The following is a 23,448-nucleotide window of genomic DNA, read 5'->3' as shown; positions in this document are numbered from 1 at the left end:
CCGGCTGATAAAGGCAGCCTCTTGGGGAGACACTGACAGTGACAGAATCCCAGGTACTGGAACACATGACGTATCCCTCCATGGCCTCACCACTGCTACCTGCAAAGCCAGGGATGGCCGTGCAGAAAATAGATCCAGGGATTCATCTTTATCTAAATATGTGTTGGGTAAGATAGAATGGAATTTGTTTAACTGATTATTTCTGGATTATAGGCTGACAATCAAACTACACTGAACAAAAATACTGTATAAACGCAACATGCATCAATTTCAAAGATTAGCCTGAGTTACAGTTCATATAAGGAAATCAGTCAATTGGTATAAATTAATTAGGCCTTAATCTATGGATTTCACATGACTAGGAATATAAATCTGTTGGTCACAAATACCTTAAAAAAGGTAGGGGCATGAATCAGAAAACCAGTCAGTATCTGGTGTGACCACCACTTGCCTCATGCAGTGCAACACATCTCCTTCACATAGAATTGATCAGGCTGTTGATTGTGACATGTTGTCCCAATCCTCTACATGCTGAAACGTGAGGTGGTGGCGGCAGATGAATGGCATGACAATGGGCCTCAAGATCTCATCACGGTATCTCTGTGCATTTAAATTGCCATTGATAAAATGTAATTGTGTTTGTTGTCAATAGCTAATGCCAGCCCATACCATAACCACACCGCCAACATGGGGCACTCTGTTCACAATGTTGACATCAGCAAACCGTGATTCATCCATGAAGAGCACACTTCTCCAGATTGGTTGTTCAAACCCACAGTTCCATCAACTCTCTGGATGGCTGGTCTCAGATGATCCCACAGGTGAAGAAGCCGGATATAGAGGTCTTGGGCTGGCATGGTTACACGTGGTCTGCGGTTGTGAGGCTGGTTGGACGTACTGCCAAATTCTCTAAAACGATGTTGGAGACTGCTTATGGTAAAGAAATTAGCATTACATTATCTGGCAACAGGTCTGGTGGACATTCCTGCAGTCAGCATGCTAATTGTATGCTCCCTCAAAACTTGAGATATCTGTGGCATTGCGTTGTGTGACAAAACTGCACATTTTAGAGTGGCCTTTTATTGTCCCCAGCACAAGGCTTACCTGTGTAATGATCATACTGTTTAATCAGCTTCTTGATATGCCACACCTGTCAGGTGGATGGATTATCTTGGTAAATGAGAAATGCTCACTAACAAGGATGTAAACAAATTTGTGCCCAAAATGTGAGAAATAAACTTTTGGTGCGTATTGAAAATATCTGGGATCTTTTATTTCAGCTCATGAAACATGGGACCAACATTTTACATGTTGTGTTTATATTTTTGTTCAGTGTAATACAACCTGCTGCGTTACCTGTAGAGTGTAGTTGTTATCTGCTTCAATCCTAATCACCAGAGGCCTGCTGCCTAGCAACAATTCATAACATGTAATTATGCCAATGGTGTGAGAAAACCAATATAAAAACACTTATTAAGAAGTGGATGGCATGCTATCCCCTAAGGGGAAATCCTGGTGTTAATTTACTCATTGAGTAAAGACATATTGATGGTGTAAGTCAATGGTGCCACCTGTAATGATTTTAGAGGGTGGGATAATGATCTGTCTACACTTTTAAAAGATATCCAGACATGATGTGTGCCTGACTACCTCTGGAGGTTGTCAGGAAGATCTGAACATATCTCAATGTGTCTTTTAATTGCAAATGGTTTATACTTGCATCTATATTTTTGTTGTTGTTGCTATTTATAGTGTATGTGAATTCAGAAATTCTTTGTAAATACATTCAGTCTGTATTATGTTAACTGTGGCAGCACCAGCTCACCAAATCAAATTCCCGGCTGTATCTAAATGTTTTGTTGAATAAAGGTGATTTTGATTCTGACGGTCTACAACTGTCTGAAAATGTGGGGCGATCAGAATGTGGACAAGATCAGGACAAAGGATGCATGTTAGAACCAGGTATAAATGGGGCTCTAGTCAATATGATGATCCCAGCTCAAGATCTTACACAGTGAGTATAAAGACAGCATCGGTCGACGAAGAATAACTCAAAAGAAAAGAACATGTGCCAAAGTCTACACTTGGTTTCGAGTGAAAAGCAGTTAGTTACTGCTCTAGCCTCTTAGCGTAAACATAGCTGTCAAGCTAGGCTGACGTCAAGCTGAGCTGAGACCCCCTGCAACGAGGGTTATTTGTAAAAGTGTTGAATACAAAGCAAAAACCCACAAACTGGTGAATGGATCTCACATTGAAGATATATACGAGGAACAATCGTAGCTTCGCCAATTCTTTTTTTTTTTTTTCTTTTTTTCTTTTTTTCCTTTTTTTTCTTCTCACAAACCCATCAGCAAGCACACTTTTCAGATGCCTTTTGTCACAAACATTCAGGGCTACATTGTCAGATTTTTTTTCAACACAAAAAATACAAAGAAGAGAAAGGCAAATCAAACTCTTATTTACTTTACTGCGAGGCTTGTCTGAGCACAGGCCCTCATGCATTGTTCTTTGATGAGCCCACTTCAGCACTATTGATGGAAAGTTTCATGAGAGATTACTAAAGCGGAGATACACTGAAAAAAAAGAGGGATGAAAAGGAATCATTTGAAAGACAGATACAGATATTCTGGTATTATTTTCCACTCTTAGAAACTCAGAAAAAGATTTGTTCATACATTATACAGATGTAGCATGTTAATTTGATCACTTTGTTGCAGGAGAACTTTCCTGCAATGTAGGACATTTAGCATGAGTATTTGAGGCTTAAAAAGGCTTCTGAAATTAGTAATCGACTTTGAAATTTCAGACTTGAATTTCCCCTCACACAAAATGTATCAACCTGTACAAAAATGTCCAATAATTATAGTCCACATAATAATTCACATTTCCTAGCAAATTGGCTGAAATTAAGATCCTACATAGGCTTGAAGTACTTAATTGTGCAAGTTGTTTTCTCTGCAGAGAGAGAGAGAGAGAGAGAGAGAGAGAGAGAGCGCTTGTTGATGTGAAAATACCAATGTCCATGTGTGATGTTTACTCCATGAGACAGGGAGACGGTTCTGACGTCATCCAATCCCACATGGTTGTGATAACAGCCATCAACTCGTGTTAAATCACATTGGAGACAAACCTAATGCTGAGAGAAGCTACAGTGACTTTCCTTTTGATTAGTCTCCATCTCTGTCCAAGCACGATTGATTCGGTTCCACACGTGAGCCCTGGGATACAAGTACAAATCTATCGATTCCAACATGAGCGCCTCCTTTGTGTGCCTGTAACATGTGCACGTTCCATGCGAATGTGTTCCGTGTGAATGTGCATGTTCCTATTGTGTATTCATGAATACTGGCATTCTCTGCCCTGCGTATCATACTAACATACTGTAGCCATCCTCGCTATATGAGCCACATTACCAATCCCACCAAGGTGCGTAGGGTGTTTGCCTTTCACACTAGTGACCTGGGTTCGATTCCCTGCCCCGCAGTTCGCTACAATAAAGACACAAATGTGATGATTAAGACAGCATATTGTACTATGGATTTCCAGAGGCGGTCTCTGTGAAAGCTTTGTATTGAATAGAGCACACAGATACTCTGCCAGTGTGAACATACTGTAACCAGCTCACGATGTGGGTTAAGGAGTCCCATATGAAGAGGTCACTTCAACGTGTAGATGATCATCTCCCTCCCTACCTGCCGGTGGTGGTGCCAGTATGCACAAATAGTTTCTTAAGGTCATTTAAGCAATAATGCCCGAGGAGGTGTGGTATTTGGCCAATATACCACGGCTAACAATTGTTCTTATGCACGATGCGGAGTGCCTGGACACAGCTCTTAGCCGTGGTATTTTGGCCATATATCACTAACCCCCGGGGTGCCTTATTGCTATTATAAACTGCTGTCATGATGTCCTCTGGGGTGTGGATCATAGCCCCTGACCCCCCTCTCTCTCTACAGTTTTATGACTTTATGACAGGTCATAAATACCTGGTAGAAACTGCCATGCAGTATTGAGAGAGTCTACCAGTGGTTCTGCGACTCGCGAACACGATAGCTCCCTGGCTAACACTGTCAAACAAGCTTGGAATGAACACGCACACGTTTACTATCATAGTGTCACAACTTCCACCGAAGGTGGCTCCTCTCTCTGTTCGGGTGGCGCTCGGCGTCGCAGGTCTACTAGCTGCCACTGATCCCTTTTCTTTTTAGTTTGGTTTTGTCTGTCTTGTGTTCACCTGTGTCTAGTTTAGGTTAATCAGTGCGGTATTAAATCTCGCCCTACCCGCTAGATTTTGTGCGGAATTGTTTGTGTATCTGTCGTTGGTTTGGGTTGCATTTAGTTTGTTCTGTTAAACAGGTGTTTTCACAGGACTGTTTTCCCGCACGTTAGTTTAGTCAGAGGAGTGTGTTCCTCCATGTTCGACTGGACTGCGTTCCTGGTTTTTAGTGGCTGCTGTAGTGGTCATGTGCCTGTTCTGTTGATGGACTTCTATAAAACGCCCTTCTTGCAATTCTTACTCTCCTGCGCCTGACTCCACATCCACCTCTCCTAGGGAGAATCTGACAAAATCTTGCACCAGTAATCATGGATTCAGCAGGAGTGGACGCGCCCTCCCCGTCCATGGAGGAGCGTGTCCTCCAGCATACAGCCATTCTACACCGAATGGAGAGATGGGAGAGGAGCGGCCTCCCAACCCCGCCTTCAGCCACTCTCCAGCCTGCACCACCACCTTCTCCGGCGGCGTCCAGCCCCAGCGGGATTCGGCTCGCGCTCCCGAGGGAGTACGATGAGACGGCTGCCGGGTGTAAGGGGTTCCTGCTCCAGCTGGAGACCGTTCACCCGACTCCCTCGGGAGAGGAGAGTGTCAACGTCCTCGTCTCCTGCCTTTCGGGCAAAGCCCTGGAGTGGGCCAACGTGGTCTGGGAGGGTCCAGACTCGCCGAGGGACCATTACCCAGAGTTCACCCACTGCTTCCGGGCTGTGTTCGACCACCCACCGGAGGGCATCTGAGGCAGAAGATGAGGAGTGCACAAGATTTCGAGCTGGAGTTCCGGACCCTGGCCGCCGACATGGGGTGGAATGACAGGGCCCTGATGGACCACTATACAGTGGGGCAAAATTTGCAAATAAATTCATTAAAAAATCCTACAATGTGATTTTCTGGATTTTCTCATTTTGTCTGTCATAGTTGAAGTGTACCTATGATGAAAATTACAGGCCTCTCTCATCTTTTTAAGTGGGAGAACTTGCACAATTGGTGGCTGACTAAATACTTTTTTGCCCCACTGTATTTCTGTGATTATTTAGTTAGTTAGTAAATAAATAATTAAGGCAATTTGTATATTGCTGATTCATTATGGAAACTAGGTTTCGTGCAGATAACCAATATTTTTACGATGTTTGGAATGAGACTAATGAAGTAACAATTAATCATTCATTAATAGAAGACTAATTGATCAGATATTAAAATATTCAGAAAATTATAACTTTTCCTTGATGCCCCGACTTCCTAATTAATTCATGTTTACAAGGTTAGTTATATATCCCATACTGATTAGTTATATATCCCATATCCCAACTGCCCATGAGACACCCTCTGATAGTTGGGCCAGGGTCAGCCATTATCAACGGCGATATGATACGTCTCTCTCCCTCTGAGCTGCTGTAATCCTGTAATTAGTATTATGCCAAAAGGACAGGTACTCAACCACTATGCTCTTTTTCAATGTTGTTGTTGCTGTTGTTGTTCGACGAAAGTATCCTGAGGCAATTGGAAACATTGCTTCTGACGGAAACATTTCATCCCTATGATGGTATGAGACAGAGGCAAACCGTGAGTGATGCTCCTTCCAGCGTCAAAGTTTGTTCCCTGGGTGTGTACAGAAGGTCACCTTTTCTATAGTAGACAGAGCTGGAAACCAGTGCAGGGGGGTCACCCACCCACACCTATAATGTAGCTTGCTTTTACACTATTGATTTTCATTGGCTGCACGTATCATGGGGCCTGCTTGTACAGTCACTGGGTCCTCTGGTATGGAAAATAACTGAGAGAGTTTTTTGTGTTTTGTCTTTCAGCTCATTAGGTAAGAAAATGTAGGAGAATGTGTGGTGTTAAAATGTCTTGTGATGTCCAATGGCTGTGTTAACATCGCCATTGAGGAAACCCAATTACTCCAGTCCTGCAGAGCCATATATATAGCCGCGGGAAGTAGTTTGGAGGGGTTGGGGGGTATTCATTTATTTTTGCCGGTGCTACAGATATCAGTCCTCTAGTAAAGGCCCAGTGCACTACTTTTGTAAAAAAAAACATGTTATATATTTTTTCTTTTCATTCTGATTTTTCAGTGGATGCTGAAGCACCCTCAGCACCCTACTTCCTTTGGCTATGGCCATGTACATTCTGGATATAAATAAAAACCAATGGTGGAGAAAGCCTTAATGAGGATAAGACTTCAACTGCAGCAGCTGACAGGAAGTACAGCACCAGGGCAGAAGACTTGAAGTAGGACCAGATCATAACATAAAATCTGAGGCTGGTTTATTGTACTGTAATTGTAATTACTTCCTTACTGTTGAATATTTTACAGTGGTCATCATGTGGTCTCTGTCGTAGGATTACTAAAAAGATATTCCCAATAATAAATGTATTCTGCCCAGTTCTCTAGGGCGTGTCATCGTACTATGGTGAGCAGACAGTGCTGTGTTGGATAAACAAAAAATAATACTTACACCAGATAGGTGCCTTGAAATGCATGGCTGCGGGACAATGTTTTGGGTTGAGGGTGCTGTCGACGGGGAAAAAAAGTATTTTATTCATCAGCATCCTCAGCATCCCTACTTTCCACAGCTATGGTAAAATGTGTTGTTTTACAGGCCATAGTAGTATGGTACCACTGGATAAAATTACGGTTAAGTGCCTTGCCCAAGAGCACATTGACATATTTTTCATCTTGTAGGCTCAAACCAGTAACTGGTCCAATAATCCAATCACTGCCGCCTTAATGGGCTGTCGTCAATTATTGAGTGTCATTGAGGATCCAGAATCCAAGAGGAGCAATAGGGAGATCTATTGTAGTCATTAGAGTAATAAATGATAGGGCAGCCTGCAATAGCCCTGCTAAAGATGTCACTAAAGAATCTGCACTACTGAACACTGAATGATACAGTGCAATTAGAAAATATTCAGAGCCTTTCACTTTTTCCACATTTTGTTACGTTACAGCCTTATTCTAAAATGGATTCCATGTTTTTTTCCCTCCTCAATCTACCCACAATACCCTATCATGACAAAGCAAAAACAGGTTAAGACATTTTTGCAAATGTATAAAATAAAAAAAACTGATATCACATTTACATAAGTATTCAGACCCTGTACTCAGTACTTTGTTGAAGCACCTTTGGCATCAATAACAGCCTTAAGTCTTCTTCGGTATGACACACCTGTATTTGGGGAGTTTCCCACTCTTCTCTACAGATCCTCTGAAGCTCTGTCAGGGTGGAGCGTCCCTGTACAGCTATTTTCACGTCTCTCCAGGTACGTTCGATAGGGTTCAAGTCCGGGCTCTGGCTATGCCACTCGAGAGACTTGTCCCGAAGTCAATCCTGCATTGTCTTGGCTGTGTGCTTAGGGACGTTATGCTGTTGGAAGGTGAACCTTTGCCCCAGGCTGAGGTCCTAAGCACTCTGGAGCAGGTTTTCATCAAGGATCTCTCTGTACTATGATGCTGCCACCACAATGCTTCACCATAGGTATGGTGCCTGGCCTCCTCCAGACGTGACGCTTGGCATTGAGGCCAAAGATTTCAATTTTGGTTCCATCAGACCAGAGAATCTCGTTTCCCACGGTCTGAGAGTCCTTTGGGTGTCTTTTGTTAAACTCCAAGCGGGCTGTCATGCCTTTTACTGAGGAGTGGCTTCCGTCTGGCCACTATACCCTAAAGGCCTGATTGGTGGAGTGCTGCAGAGATGGTTGTCCTTCTGGAAGGTTCTCCCATCTCCACAGAGGAAGTCTGGAGTGACCTTCGGGTTCTTGGTCACCTGCCTGACCAAGCTTGGTCCATCTCCCCCGATTGCTCAGTTTGGCCGGGCGGACAGCTCTAGGAAGAGTCTTGGTGGTTACAAACCTCTTCCATTTAAGAATGATGGAGGCCACTGTTCTTGGGGACCTTCAATTCTGCATACATTTTTTGGTACCCTTCCTCAGACCTGTGCCTCGACACAATCCAGTCTCAGAGTTCTACGGACAATTCCTTCAACCTCATGGCTTGATTTTCTCCCTGACATGCACTGTCAAATGTGGGACCTTATATAGACAGGTGTGTGCCTTTCCAAATCATGTCTAATCAATTGAATTTGCCACAGGTGGACTCCAATCAACTTGTAGAAACATCTCAAGGATGATCCTGGAAACAGGATGCACCTGAGCTCAATTTCGAGTGTCATAGTAAACGGTCTGAATACTTACGTATATAAGGTATTTCTGCGGGGTTTTTTTTCATTGCATTTGCAAAAATCTCTTAACCTGTTTTTGCTTTGTCATTATGGGGTATTATGTGGAGATTGATGAGGAAAACAATCAATGTAATCCATTATAGAATAAGGCTGTAACATAAAAAAATGTGGAAAAGTGAAGGGGTCTGAATACTTTCCGAATGCACTGAAGATTATGGTATATTGTAAGTGTCAACCATTCACTGCTAAAGAGGTGAAGATTCAGATTAGGTGTTATTATTGATTATCAGCTATCTTCCAACCAATACGGTTAAAGGATTCCTTCACAAAGCATCAGAAGATTCTGAGTTTATAAAGTTTATGATGTTTTGCTACAGATAGATAATAATTCCCTCCCTTGATCACAAGTATGGAGTCCCTCAAACCTACAATCAATCTGGTTCGGACGCGGTCCTATGGGAGCTCCCTGTGAAGCAGCAAGATAGAATGCAATGCAGTGGTGGAATCGCTCATTGTGTCTTAACTGCCCTCCGGGGACGGCTGTGTATATTATCCCCTTACAGCCCTAAAGTGGTGCCATTTGATATATGAATTCCACCAGAAGAAGCAAAGTATTGGAAACCCAAGTTCGCCGAACCTCACAGTGAGGCATAATTAGGCATGGAAAATGTTGAGCAAATCACTCTGAACAAAGTTACATAATTATAATTCCCAGAACTAATTAGACTCTATTTTAATATGTGGCCTCAGTGACAGGTCTATTAGCTTTGTTCCAGCATTTTTTTTCCACTGGTATGTCCACTTTCAAGTCACGTAGTTGTGAACTAAGTTAGACATGAGGTTGTGGTTGAGAAGCTATGAGGGAGATTAATGTTGCTAGACTAGTGTCATGACGTTGGCTTGGGGGGTAGGTTTATGACAGTCATAAATACCTCTTCCCCCCTTTTTCCTCTCTCTACCCTACTGAGGTTACATTTGCAAAACCCTTGGTTAACATAGAGATTCTGGGAACATCAGAAGGTGGGGGGAAATTAACTATATTCTGGTAATGCGACCAATTGAACATATGCGGTGGTACTTAATGAATATGATGTCAGTTCGGTTGTCATCTGAGTCATTCTCATCAATGATAAGATGACACAAACTCTACAGTGGAAAGTCTACACATCAGAGTTATCGGATTCACATGGAATTGTTGTTCAATTTAAATGTTTGAATATGAAATTATTCGTGATGGGATGAAATGTGATTTTAGCTTCTAAAATGTGAGATTTGGGTTTTCATAAGACAGGGTTCTGCTCAATAAGTGTCCCGCCCTTGTGAAGGGACATGGGTTAACCTCTTGCTTCTACTCGGGACGCTTGCGTCCCAACTAGAGCTCTGGAAATGCAAATGCGCTACGCTAAATGCTAATAGTATTAGTTAAAACTCAAAAGTTCATTAAAATACACATGCAGGGTATCGAATTAAAGCTACACTCGTTGTGAATCCAGGCAACAAGTCAGATTTTTAAAATGCTTTTCGGCGAAAGCACGAGAAGCTATTATCTGATAGCATGTAACACCCCAAAAGACCCACAGGGGACGTAAACAAAATAATTAGCATTTCGGCGTTACACAAACCGCACAATAAAATAGAAAACATTCATTACCTTTCACCATCTTCTTTGTTGGCACTCCTAGATGTCCCATAAACACTATTTGGGTCTTTATTTCGATTAAATCGGTCCATATAAAGCCTAGATATCGTTATATGTAGACTGTGTGATAAACGAAAAAAACATCGTTTCAAAACGTAACGTCATTTTTTTAAATTCAAAAAGTCGACGATAAACTTTCACAAAACACTTCGAAATACGTTTGTAATGCAACTTTAGGTATTAGTAAACGTTAATAAGCGATAAAATTCATCAGGAGGCGATGTAAAGATCATTAGCTGTCCGTCTGGAAAAATGTCCGGCTAGAAACTCAACGAAAATATCCGGTCCTAGACCTAAGGAGATACGGTGCCCTGCATGTGTTTGACCAAGAAAAAACTCGAAGGGAAATGACAAGACTCTAGACACCGTGTGGAAGCTGTAGGTACTGCAACCTCAGTCAATTAATTGTGGTTCACCTTTATCAATGGGTTCAAGTAGCGCATGGATATATTTTCCCATTTTCAGTGATCAGTTTTTCCTGTGCTTTTCGATGTAAATGCCGTTCCCTTAAAGCCAAAGCAGTGATTTAACCAGTTTTATAAACGTCTGAGTGTTTTCTATCCACACAGACTAAGCAAATGCATATACTATATTCCTGGCATGAGTAGCAGGGCGCTGAAATGTTGCGCGATTTTTAACAGAATGTTCAAAAAAGTAGAGGGTCGACTTAAGAGGTTAAAGAACTTTTAAAACACGCCCTCCTCTCCCTTCCTATATAAGCCCTTTACGACAATATAACCTCCTGTTCCGAGGATGTAGGACGACGGTCCGATGTCAGAATGGTTCAGATAATAACTACAGAACGAAGCCAACATCAGCGTGAGCTTTGGTTGCGAATGGTATGAACTTTGAACTCTTATTCACTACAGAAGTGATAACTCCTAGCCGTTGAGTTAGCAACCACAGATACAAACGAGGGTTAGGAAGGAACAGACAGAGTATCCCGTCTATCACTCAACGACATCACTACAACATATCCAATTGACAACCAGAGACATTCTTCCAAGGACTCGGTTTGGCAACACGACCTTCCATCTACCACCAACCTACCGAAGCGCAGCTCAGAGTAAATATTTATTGCATTTTCCTTTTCCAAATGGGCGGTAATTTAGAATGCATAAGATACTGTATTTACGATAGCACAGCTTCGCCTTTGTTCCTCAGTCTTCCCGCTCCTTCACTCAAACCCATCCCCTTTTCTTTTGTGTAACAAGCTGTCATATCTGTTCCGCACGCTAGGGACGTTTTCCTTTATGACGTAATTTGTAATCAAGTTATGATTTAATTATGTGTATGTGTAATTCTGTGTGATTAGTTAGGTATTTAGTCAATAAATAATTAAACGCAATTCTGTATTGCTGATTTGTGCAGATAACTAAGAATTTATAACTTTCAGATGAGACTGAATTAAGATGAGGATTAATATTGACTGCTATTGATGTAAAATATTACTAGGTCTTTAAGAGTTTATTCGGAAGATAACAGCTCTATAAACATTATTTTGTGGTGCCCGACTCTCTAGTTAATTACATTTTACATGATTAGCTCAATCAGGTAATATTAATTACTGAGATATGATTTTATAGAATAGCATGTCATATCACTTAATCCGGCATAGCCAAAAACACGACACTAGCCACTGGGAAAAATACCCTTTGCTATACCAATTACTTCAATGTACACTTGTGAACTTGTCAGGTTTCGACCGCTACCTCTGGACATAGTGCACATGGTTGAATATTTTCCCTGTATTTTACAAATGTTACATACCGAGAATAAATAACTTTTTTCCCAGGTAACACTGTATTTCTCGCCAAAACCGTAAGTGTCATTCTAAAGCATTTAAAGCATATTAATATGTCTGTATTTGGTTAGAATGTTGATCGGCATGAAAATTCAAGTCTGATGCTACCTGAGCCTGATGAGCCATACACTACAGACATTAAAGACATTTTGTGAGCCCAAGCCCAAAGAAGCCCAAATGATTTTGCCATCATCCAACACTGAATCCGTGTTTAAATAAAGGTAAACTTTTTTTTTTTAAATACGGACTTGAATTTTTATCATTAGCAGACTGATGAAAGGCCTTGGATACCTTTCATGATATTTCCCCTAATGTTGCACATTGTGCTGTATTAGCCTACCTCTTTTGTATCCCTTTTTCAAAAAACAGCTAAGGAGCATTGTGAAAGAGGCTATAAGTTAGAAGTTAATGCATAACCCATCATTCATTAGCTAAATATCAGGCTATACTGTATTGAATATATTACCTGAACAGGTAGGCTAGGAGATCTAAATCTATCTACTCTATCTATCTATCTATCTATCAGTTGCGGTCAGTGCCGTTTCAGAAGAGGGAGGACAATTTTTTCTTAAGCATTGCCTTATCAAATCAAATGTATTTATATAGCCCTTCGTACATCAGCTGATATCTCAAAGTGCTGTACAGAAACCCAGCCTAAAACCCCAAACAGCAAACAATGCAGGTGTAGAAGCACGGTGGCTAGGAAAAACTCCCTAGAAAGGCCAAAACCTAGGAAGAAACCTAGAGAGGAACCAGGCTATGTGGGGTGGCCAGTCCTCTTCTGGCTGTGCCGGGTGGAGATTATTACAGAACATGGCCAAGATGTTCAAATGTTCATAAATGACCAGCATGGTCCAATAATAATAAGGCAGAACAGTTGAAACTGGAGCAGCAGCACGGCCAGGTGGACTGGGGACAGCAAGGAGTCATCATGTCAGGTAGTCCTGAGGCATGGTCCTAGGGCTCAGGTCCTCCGAGAGAGAGAAAGAGAGAATTAGAGAGAGCACACTTAAATTCACACAGGACACCGAATAGGACAGGAGAAGTACTCCAGATATAACAAACTGACCCTACCCCCCTGACACATAAACTACTGCAGCACAAATACTGGAGGCTGAGACAGGAGGGGTCAGGAGACACTGTGGCCCCATCCGAGGACATTCCCGGACAGGGCCAAACAGGAAGGATATAACCCCACCCACTTTTCCAAAGCACAGCCCCCACACCACTAGAGGGAAATCTTCAACCACCAACTTACCATCCTGAGACAAGGCTGAGTATAGCCCACAAAGATCTCCCCACGGCACAACCCAAGGGGGGGGGCAAGCCAGACAGGATGATCACATCAGTGACTCAACCCACTCAGGTGACGCACCCCTCCCAGGGACGGTATGAGAGATCCCCAGTAAGCCAGTGACTCAGCCCCTGTAATCTCTATTACAGTATATTGGATGACTGTCATTCTTATTCTATTCCCCCAGTTCAATGTAACAGCGATAGGTTTAGGCTGCTACTACCCAAATTTCCCTATACCCATCATGAGGTTGCTACAACCTAGACTATGAATGAATGTTTACAACGTAGGTGCACACAGGTCGAGAGACAAATTTGATGTGACAGACAGTGACACATGGACAGACAGTGACATTCAATACCGCCTTGCACACTCTTGCCTGCATCTAGATGATATTGGGTATAATCATTAGTCCAAAAGTTGCAAACACAAGTTTCAATTGGACAAATTCAGGGATGTTTATTCCCGTTTTGTTCCGTTTGCTTCAGGATTTAAAAAAGTTTTCAACACAATGATTACACATCCCTGATCACGCGTAAACACAATTCACAGTTTCATAGCTGCCACTTTGTATTCCTTCTCGCATCTACGTTAAGGGCTCTCGTCCTTTCAGCTCTTCCCTGCGCTTGTGGACTTCAGCAAAACACATCAGCTGTATTTGACCAGCCGAAAAAAACTTTCCAAGCCAAACTGCCTACAGACAATTGAAGTCGGAAGTTTACATACACTTAGGTTGGAATCATTAAAACTAGTTTTTCAACCACTCCACAAATTTCTTGTCAACAAACTATAGTTTTGGCAAGTTGGTTAGGACATCTACTTTGTGCATGACAAAAGTCATTTTTCCAACAATTGTTTGCAGACAGATAGTTTCACTTGTAATTCACTGTATAACAATTGCAGTGGGTCAGAAGTTTGCATACACTAAGTTGACTGTGCCTTTAAACAGCTTGGAAAAATCCAGAAAATGATGTTGTGGCTTTAGAAGCTTCTGATAGGCTAATTGACATAATTTGAGTCAATTGGAGGTGTACCTGTGGATGTGTATCAAGGCCTACCTTCAAACTCAGTGCCTCTTTGCTTGACATCATGGGAAAATTTTAAAATATCAGCCAAGACCTCCACAAAAATTGTAGACTTCCACAAGTCTGGTTCATCCTTGGGAGCAATTTCCACACGCTTGTAGGTACCACGTTCATCTGTACAAACAATAGTACGCAAATATAAACACCATAGGAACACATAGCCATCATACCGCTCAGGAAAGAGACGCGTTCTGTCTCCTAGAGATGAATGCACTTTGGTGCGAAAAGTGCAAATCAATCCCAGAACTACAGCAAAGGACCTTGTGAAGATGCTGGAGGAAACAGGTACAAAAGTATCTATATCCACAGTAAAATTAGTCCTATATCGACACAACCCGAAAGGCCGCTCAGCAAGGAAGAAGCCACGGCTCCAAATCCGACATAAAAAAGCCAGACTACGGTTTGCAACTGCACATGGGGACAAAGATCATACTTTTAGGAGAAATGTCCTCTGGTCTGATGAAACAAAAATAGAACTGTTTGGCCATGTGTTTGGAGGAAAAAGGGGAGGCTTGCAAGCCCAAGAACACCATCCCAACCGTGACCCACGGGGGTGGCAGCATCATGTTGTGGGGGTGCTTTGGTGCAAGAGGGACTGGTGCACTTCACAAAATAGATTGCATCATGAGGATGGAAAATTATGTGGATATATTGAAGCAACATTTAAGACATCAGACAGGAAATTAAAGCTTGGTCACAAATGGGTCTTCTAAATGGACAATGACCCCAAGCATACTTCCAAAGTTGTGGCAAAATGGCTTAAGGACAACAAAGTCAAGGTATTGGAGTGGCCATCACAAAGCCCTGACCTCAATCCCATAGAAAATTTGTGGGCAGAACTGAAAAAGCGTGTACAAGCAAGGAGGCCTACAAACCTGACTCAGTTACACCAGCTCTGTCAGGAGGAATGGGCCAAAATTCACCCAAATTATTGTGGGAAGCTTGTGGAAGGCTACCCGAAACGTTTGACCCAATTTAAACAATTTAAAGGCAATACTATCAAATACTAATTGAGTGTATGTAAACTTCTGACCCACTGGGAATGTGATGAAAGAAATCAAAGCTGAAATAAATCCTTCTCTCTACTATTATTCTGACATTTCACATTCTTAAAATAAAGTGGTGATCCTAACTTACCTAAATGTCAGGAATTGTGAAACGCTGAGTTTAAATGTATTTGACTAAGGTGTATGTAAACTTCAGACTTCAACTGTACTGTAGGTGTCACAATATTAGCTAAACTAACGTCACAATCAACATACAGTACCAGGCAAAAGTTTAGACACTTCTACTCATTCAAGAGTTTTTCTTTAATTTGACTGTTTTCTACATTGTAGAATAATAGTGAAGACATCAAAACTATGAAATATCACATATGGAATCATGTAGTAACCAAAAAAGTGTTAAACAAATCTAAATATATTTTATATTTGAGATTCTTCAAAGTAGCCACACTTTGCCTTGATGACAGCTTTGCACACTCTTGACATTCTCTCAACCAGCTTCATGAGGTAGTCACCTGGAATGCATTTCAATTAACAGGTGTGCCTTGAATTTCTTTACTTCTTAATGCGATTGAGCCAATCAGTTGTGTTGTGACAAGGTATGGGTGGTATACAGAAGATAGCCCTTTTGGTAAAAGACCATATTAAAAAGACCATATTATGGCAAGAACAGCTCAAATAAGCAAAGAGAAACAACAGTCCATAATTAATTTAAGACATGAGGGTCAGTTCATAAGGAAAATTTCAAAAACGTTGAAAGTTTCTTCAAGTGCAGTCGCAAAAACCATCAAGCGCTTTGATGAAACTGGCTTGAGGACCGCCACAGGACCGCCACAGGAAAGGAAGACCCAGAGTCACCTCTGCTGCAGAGGATAAGATCATTAGAGTTACCAGCCTTACAAATTGAGTTCAAATAACAGACACATCTCAACATCAACTCTTCAGAGGAGACTGCGTGAATCAGGCCTTCATGCTCGAACTGCTGAAAAGAAACCACTACTAAAGGACACCAATGAGAAGATGAGACTTGCTTGGGCCAAGAAACTCGAGCAATGAACATTAGACCGGTGGAAATATGTCCATTGGTCTGATGAGTCCAAATTTGAGATTTTTGGTTACAACCGCCATGTCTTTGTGAGACGCAGAGTAGATGAACGGATGATCAAATCAAATCTGATCAAATTTGATTTGTCACATAGGCAGAATACAACTGGTGTAGAACTTACAGTGAAATGCTTACGTACAAGCCCTTACGTACAATTCCTCACCTTTCTCATGATCATTGCAACTCCACAAGGTGAGATCTTGCTCCTAATCTCAGTTTGTTACCTGTATAAAAGACACCTGGGAGCCAGAAATATTTCTGATTGAGAGGGGGAGAAATACTTATTTCCCTCATTAAAATGCAAATCAATTTACAAGAGGTCCTGGATGGCAGAAAGCTTGGCCACAGTGATGTACTTGGCCGTACGCACTACCATCTGTAGTGCCTTGCGGTCGGAGGCCAAGCAGTTGCCATACCAGGCAGTGATGCATCCAGTCAGGATGCTCTCGATGGCGCAGCTGTAGAATTTTTTGAGGATCTGAGGACCCATGCCAAATCTTTTCAATCTCCTGAGTGGGAATAGGCGTTGTCGTGCCCTCTTCACGGCTGTCTTGTTGTGTTTGGCCATGATTGTTTGTTGGTGATGTGGACACCAAGGAACTTGAAGCTCTCAACCTGTTCTACTACTGGAGTCGTGCTTGGCCATGCAGTCATGGGTGAACAGGGTTGTACAGGAGGGGACTGAGCATGCACCCCTGAGGGGTCCCCGTTTTGAAAATCAGTGTGGCAGATGTGTTGTTACCTACCCTTACCACCTGCGGGCGGCCCGTCTGGAAGTCCAGGAACCAGTTGCAGAGGGAAGTGTTGAGTTACAGGGTCCTTGGCGTAGTGATGAGCTTTGAGGGCACTATGGTGTTGAACGCTGAGCTGTAGTCAATGAACAGCATTCTCACGTAGGTGTTGCTTTTGTCCAGGTGGGAAAGGACAGTGTTGAGTGCAATAGAGATTGCATCATCTGTGGATCTGTTGAGGCGGTATGCAAATTTAAGTGTGTCTACAGTAGGGTTTCTGGGACACATCATGGCTACAGACGTGAGCGCTACGGGTCGGTAGTCATTTAGGCAGATTACCTTGGTGTTCTTGGGCACAGGGACTATGGTAGTCTGCTTGAAACATGTTGGTATTACAGACTCGGTCATGGACAAGTTGAAAATGTCAGTGAAGACGCTTGCCAGTTGGTCAGCGCATGCTCTGAGTACACGTCCTGGTAATCCGTCTAGGCCCTGCGGCCTTGTGAATGTTGACCTGTTTAAAGTCTTACTCACATCAACTACAGAGAGCATGATCACAAATTCATGCATGCTTCAGTGTTGCTTGCTTCGAAGTGAGCATAGAGGTTATATAGCTCATCTGGTGGGCTCGTGTCACTGGGTAGCTCGCTCAGTGACACGAGGAATAAAGTTTGCAAGCCCTGTCACATCGGAAGAGCGTCAGAGTCGGTGTAGTATGATTCAATCTTAGTCCTGTATTGACGCTTTGCCTGTTTGATGGATCGTCGGAGGGATTTCTTATAAGAGCCCGGGTTAGAGTCCCGCTCCTTGAAAGCGTCAGCTCTACCCTTTAGCTCAGTGCAGATGTTGCCTGTAATCTCCATTGCTTCTGGTTGGGGTATGTACGTACGGTCACTGTGGGGATGATGTCATTGATGCACTTATTGATGAAGCGATGAGTTATGTGGTGTATTCCTCAATTCTTACGGAAGAATCCCGGAACATCTTCCAGTCTGTGCCAGCAAAACAGTCCGGTAGCTTAGCATATGTGTCATCTGACCACTTCCTTATTGAGCGAGTCACTGGTACTTCTTGCTTTAGTTTTAGCTTGTCAGGAGGATAGAGTTATGGTCAGATTTGCCAAATGGAGGGTGAGGGAGAGCTTTGTACACATCTCTGTGTGTGGAGTAAAGGTGGTGTAGAGTTATTTTCCCTCTGGTTGCACATTTAACATGCTGGTAGAAATGAGGTAAAAACGGATTTAAATTTTCCTGCATTAAAGTCCCCGGCCACTAGGAGTGCCGCCTCTGGATGAGCATTTTCTTGTTTGCTTATTGCCTTATACAGCTCGTTGAGTGCCTTCTTAGTGCCAGCATCGGTTTGTGGTGGTAAATAGATCTCTGCAAGTGTGGTTCCCACTGTGAAGCATGGAAGAGGGGTGATGATGTGGGTGTACTTTGCTGGTGACACTATTGTCAACTTTAATATGCTAGCGTAAGCCTAACAGCTATGGTTCAGCTAAACGTCAGCATTCAGCTAACAGTCAGCATGTTGATGTGAGCCTAGCTGTGTAACCTAGCTATATTATAATATGAATGACACTGTACGATAACGTTACTGTACTTTTATATTCCTATGGTAGGGAGAACGTTCATTATTGATATGCTAACGTTACTTGATCATGAAGCATGTTGTTATTTAGCTAGCTAACAATAGCTAGCTAGAAGGAGTTAGCTGTGTATTGTCAGCTAATTTAATGTATACAGATGAGAAAATAAATCCTTTAATTGTCTGCACATGCTTTCGAATTGTTGCATTATTCGAGTGTAATTTGGTATGGTTGCATTATTCAATAAAGTAATACGTTTTAAAAGAAATGTTGCTTGAATTGTTGAATAGGTTGTGCTTACTCGCTAGTGGTTACTGTGATATTTATGGTCAATTTGAGCTGCGGACCAAGAATGTCCGTTTCCAGCAACAACAAAAGGTAAGGCAAGGATGCAATGTGAATTGAAAAGTAGAAATCTCTTTGGGCACTCCTCTCCTCAGACTCTCCTTCATCTCTTGTGGGAATAGGGCCATACACAGCCAGGACAGTGTTGACTAGGAAAGATGTTGAACTAATCTAGCATACTCAACCTTTTGCTATGTGACCTGTTTGCCAAATTGATTATGACCAATGCTTTGTTTTGGGATGCATATAGGCCTACTACTTTGATGTTGGATCTTTAAGGCTGCGTTTACACAGGCAGCCCAATGCTGATCTTTTTTTCTCTAATTGGTTGTTAGATCAATCAGATCAGCTCTGAAAAAGATCTGATGTGAAATGATCTGATGTGGTTGGTAAAAACTTCAAGATCCTCTGCGTACACATCTCTGAGGACCTGAAATGGTCAAACCACACAGGCACCATGGTGAAGAAGGCCCGACAGTCACTCCTCAAACCCATGATGCTGAAGAAAGGAGTTCTACATGAGCATCTGTCGGACTGCGTCACGGCTTGGTATGCAATGTTCCCTCTAATTTTTTGGTGCACTGAGCAAATTTTAGGTCTTGTGAGTGTAAACTTGAATATAATTTTGTGCAACCTCAGGTGCGCATTCATAGTGAACACTGAGGCTGTACCCTTACAGTTTTAGACAGTAGCCAATAGGCTATTGTGGCTATATGAGCATAATGTAGTCCTACCAACAAAACCAATGGAGGATTATTTTTTTTACATGGAAATAGCTTTTGATTTCTATGACATAGCCTACAGTAGCCTATATGTGGTGTTCAATGCAGGCCGACATTGCATGAGACTTTTTAAAACGTTTTTACATTATGAAGGGCTTTTTACTTGGTCTGTTACACCATGTGCCAAATATGTGACTGCAAATTGTATTGTATTGTGGTGTAAGATGCAAGAAAACACTTTACAAAATAAAATGAATTATAATCACCATGAAGATAATTAGACAATGTAGGCTACCTCTCTGCCTACTGGCTTATTTTCATATTCAAGCCTGTCTCAAAATACAACACTGCCCCTTTAATTAAGACATGAGCGTTTTACCTCTGCTTGGAAGACCGCTTGAAATGTAGCCTACATGTTTTGTGCTCTTGTAGGAAACAGTAACTCCGCATTGCTGACCTATACTTGTCTATAACTGGGATAATAATTCGCTAACTAGCAAAGAATATCAACAAATGTGCACACCCGCGGCTCAGTACTCTGATCTGAACTGATCAGAAAAGCGATTTCACTCGCAGGTGATTGAAAGACTCCCGCCAATAGAATTCTACTCCGTTGCGCTCTGGCTCAGCCTACAACAAAATCACAGACTCAATCTTGCAAAGTTATAATTGTTTTGGTTTATTGCATTTAAACGTGTCTGATATAATATTGATTGACCACATTAAAAACGTTGATCTATATTGTGCATGTCATGTTCAATCTCTTGCGTCTCAGTGTCGCATGGCATTTATTATGCCCAGCAGTCCTGGAGGAAGCACGTGCAGTTTAGAGGGAACATCGCAGGTACCTCAACTCGACCACTGCGTGGACCACACGGCGCTTGGGTGCATACCGCTGCCCTCCATGACACCTACAGTACAACACCAGGTGTTGCAGAAAGGCCAAAAAGGTCATCAGGGACCCCAGCCACCTGAGCCATGGTCTGTTCTTCCCGTTTTCAGCGTTCAAACGTGGGCAGAATTGGAGCATCATGGCAAAAACTGTAAGACTGGCCCAATAGCTTTTACCCCCAGACCATCAGGCTGCTGAATACCCACTACAAGTCATCTACCTGCTCCCCCTGTCCCCCTCCTCCAGAATTCCTACCCCCACCTCCAGACATTTCTACCCAGCCTCCACTAGTCAGTTAAACATTAAATACACATTTCATCAGTGAACGCAAAAATCACTGTTTTGTTCATAGAATATGAACACATTGTTTTCATCAGAAGAGAAATGTGTGCAGTTGTGTTTACTGTCTCTGGCAATCAGGAAATACTACTGCACAACATTCTAAATCATCCCATTAATGTCATACCATGTACAAAACTTTTGCAACACCTGCTCTTTCCATGACATAGACTGACTAGGTAAATCCAGGTGACAGCTCTGGTCCCTTATTGATATCACCTGTTAAATCCACTTCAATCCGTGTAGATGGAGATAAGACCTTGAGACAATTGAGACATGGATTGTGTATGTGTGCCATTCAGGGGGTGAACGGGCAAGACAACAGATTTAAGTGCCTTTGAACGGGGTATGGTAGTAGGTGCCAGGCGTACCGGTTTGAGTTTGTGAAGAACCACAAGACTGCTGGGTTTTTCACGCTCAACAGTTTCACGTGTGTATCAAGAATGGACATCCAGCCAACTTGACACAACTGTGGGAAGCATTGGAGTCAACATGGGCCAGCATCCCTGGGAAATGCTTTCGACACCTTGTAGTCCATGCCTCGATGAATTGAGGCTGTTCTGAGGGCAAAGGGCAAACTCAATATTTGGAAGGTGTTCCTAATGTTTTGTTTACTCAGTGTATATTCATATCAGTTGTGTTCCTCCATTGTATTCACCTTTCCTTATTTATATTGTGGATTGTGTTTCTGTGCGCCACTGGAAAGTCCACAAAATGATGAGCAAACTAACCTTTGTATCGTGATGATACCGTTGAATGAACCCTAAACAGTGTCCTTATTTTAAAAAATAAAATAAAATGTATCAGGAATTATATTTCATTTGATGTGTATGAAATTGTTTGTTGAAAAATGCATAAAAGGAAAGTAATTAACAATAATTCAGCAAATTTGGATAGTTGTCCTTACATTTAGTTTTTTTTTACTGTAATAGCACTTACTATATACTTTTGTAGTACACTGTAGTCAACCGTAGTATCCTGTTGAATATTATAATACACACTGTTTAAAAAAATAAATATATATATATAACGTTTATTTAACTAAGTTAAGAACAATTTCTTATTTACAATGACGACCTAGTGGGTTAACTGCCTTTGTGTAATGATATGATGTGCTTATATTTAATTAGCACATACCCTGCCCCTTCCCTCCCCCATATTCCAATATGTGCCACCCATGAGTAAGAAACCTACATGCCAAGTATACAGCCATATATTGCGTTCTCTTCAGGCTGTAACTAATGATGACCACAGAGCAGAGGGTAGGTGGCTGATCTATGTATGAAATGGTACTTACCTGGACTTTTAATACGTGCATACTGACCTTGAGTGGATTCTCAAACAATCTTTTAAAACATGTATGCCTTCTAAAACATGTATACCTACCTGCAGTGAACTATTATTAAAAAAAAAAGTTTTAAAAATCCCCGAAAAACATGCATACTTACATAGAAGAGCCTTAATCAGGAAAACCTATACCTAATACTTACCCGAATACAAACCACCGTATGCCCGCTGTGTTGCTGCTCTGGAGAATACCTGTGCTTTATCCTCTCTGCCCGCTACTGGTGGACAATGGAAAAACACAAACAATATCCAAAACCACTCAACCAACTACTCACAATGACAAAGCACCATGCCCTCCCAGCATCCTGAAGAGCAAGTTGACCATCCCCTATTTTTTTGTCTAATAAAGACATTGAATCCCTCCCCCGAACCAAACCCTTACCCTAAACCAGATCTGTATCCTATTTTATTCCCAACCCTACCCGCTAAACCTAAACCGGGATCGTACACCCTACCCAATCCTCCCTCTTTTAATCTTCTTTACATCAAGTCGCAGAAGACAAAAGGAGAACTCCAACACCCCTCCCCTACATACCAGCTACATACAGTATATTCGGAAAGTATTCAGACCCCTTTACTTTTTCCACATTGTGTTATGTTACAGCCTTATTCTAAAATTGATTAAATTGTTTTTTCCCCCTCATTAATAACAAGTCAAAAACAGTTAAAAAAAAAAAGAAGTATGCAAACCCTTTACAGTACTTTGTTGAAGCACCTTTGGCAGCGATTACAGCCTCGAGTCTTCTTGGGTATGACGCAACAAGCTTGGCACACCTGTATTTGGGGAATTTCTCCCATTCTTCTCTGCAGATCCTCTCAAGCTCTGTCAGGTTGGACGAGGAGCGTCGCTGCACAGCTATTTGTAGGTCTCTCCAGATATGTTAGATCGGGTTCAAGTCCGGGCTCTGGCTGGGCCACTCAAGGACATTCAGAGACTTTGCCCGAAGCCACTCATGCATTGTCCTGGCTGTGTGCTTAGGGTCGTTGTCCTGTTGGAAGGTGACCCTTAGCCCCAGTCTTAGGTCCTGAGCGCTCTGGCGCA

Source organism: Oncorhynchus nerka, linkage group LG23 (genome assembly GCF_034236695.1).
Source record: "Oncorhynchus nerka isolate Pitt River linkage group LG23, Oner_Uvic_2.0, whole genome shotgun sequence".
NCBI classification, from domain to species: domain Eukaryota; kingdom Metazoa; phylum Chordata; class Actinopteri; order Salmoniformes; family Salmonidae; genus Oncorhynchus; species Oncorhynchus nerka.
The sequence above is the reverse complement of the archived record's forward strand: the minus strand, read 5'-3'. Positions refer to the sequence as shown.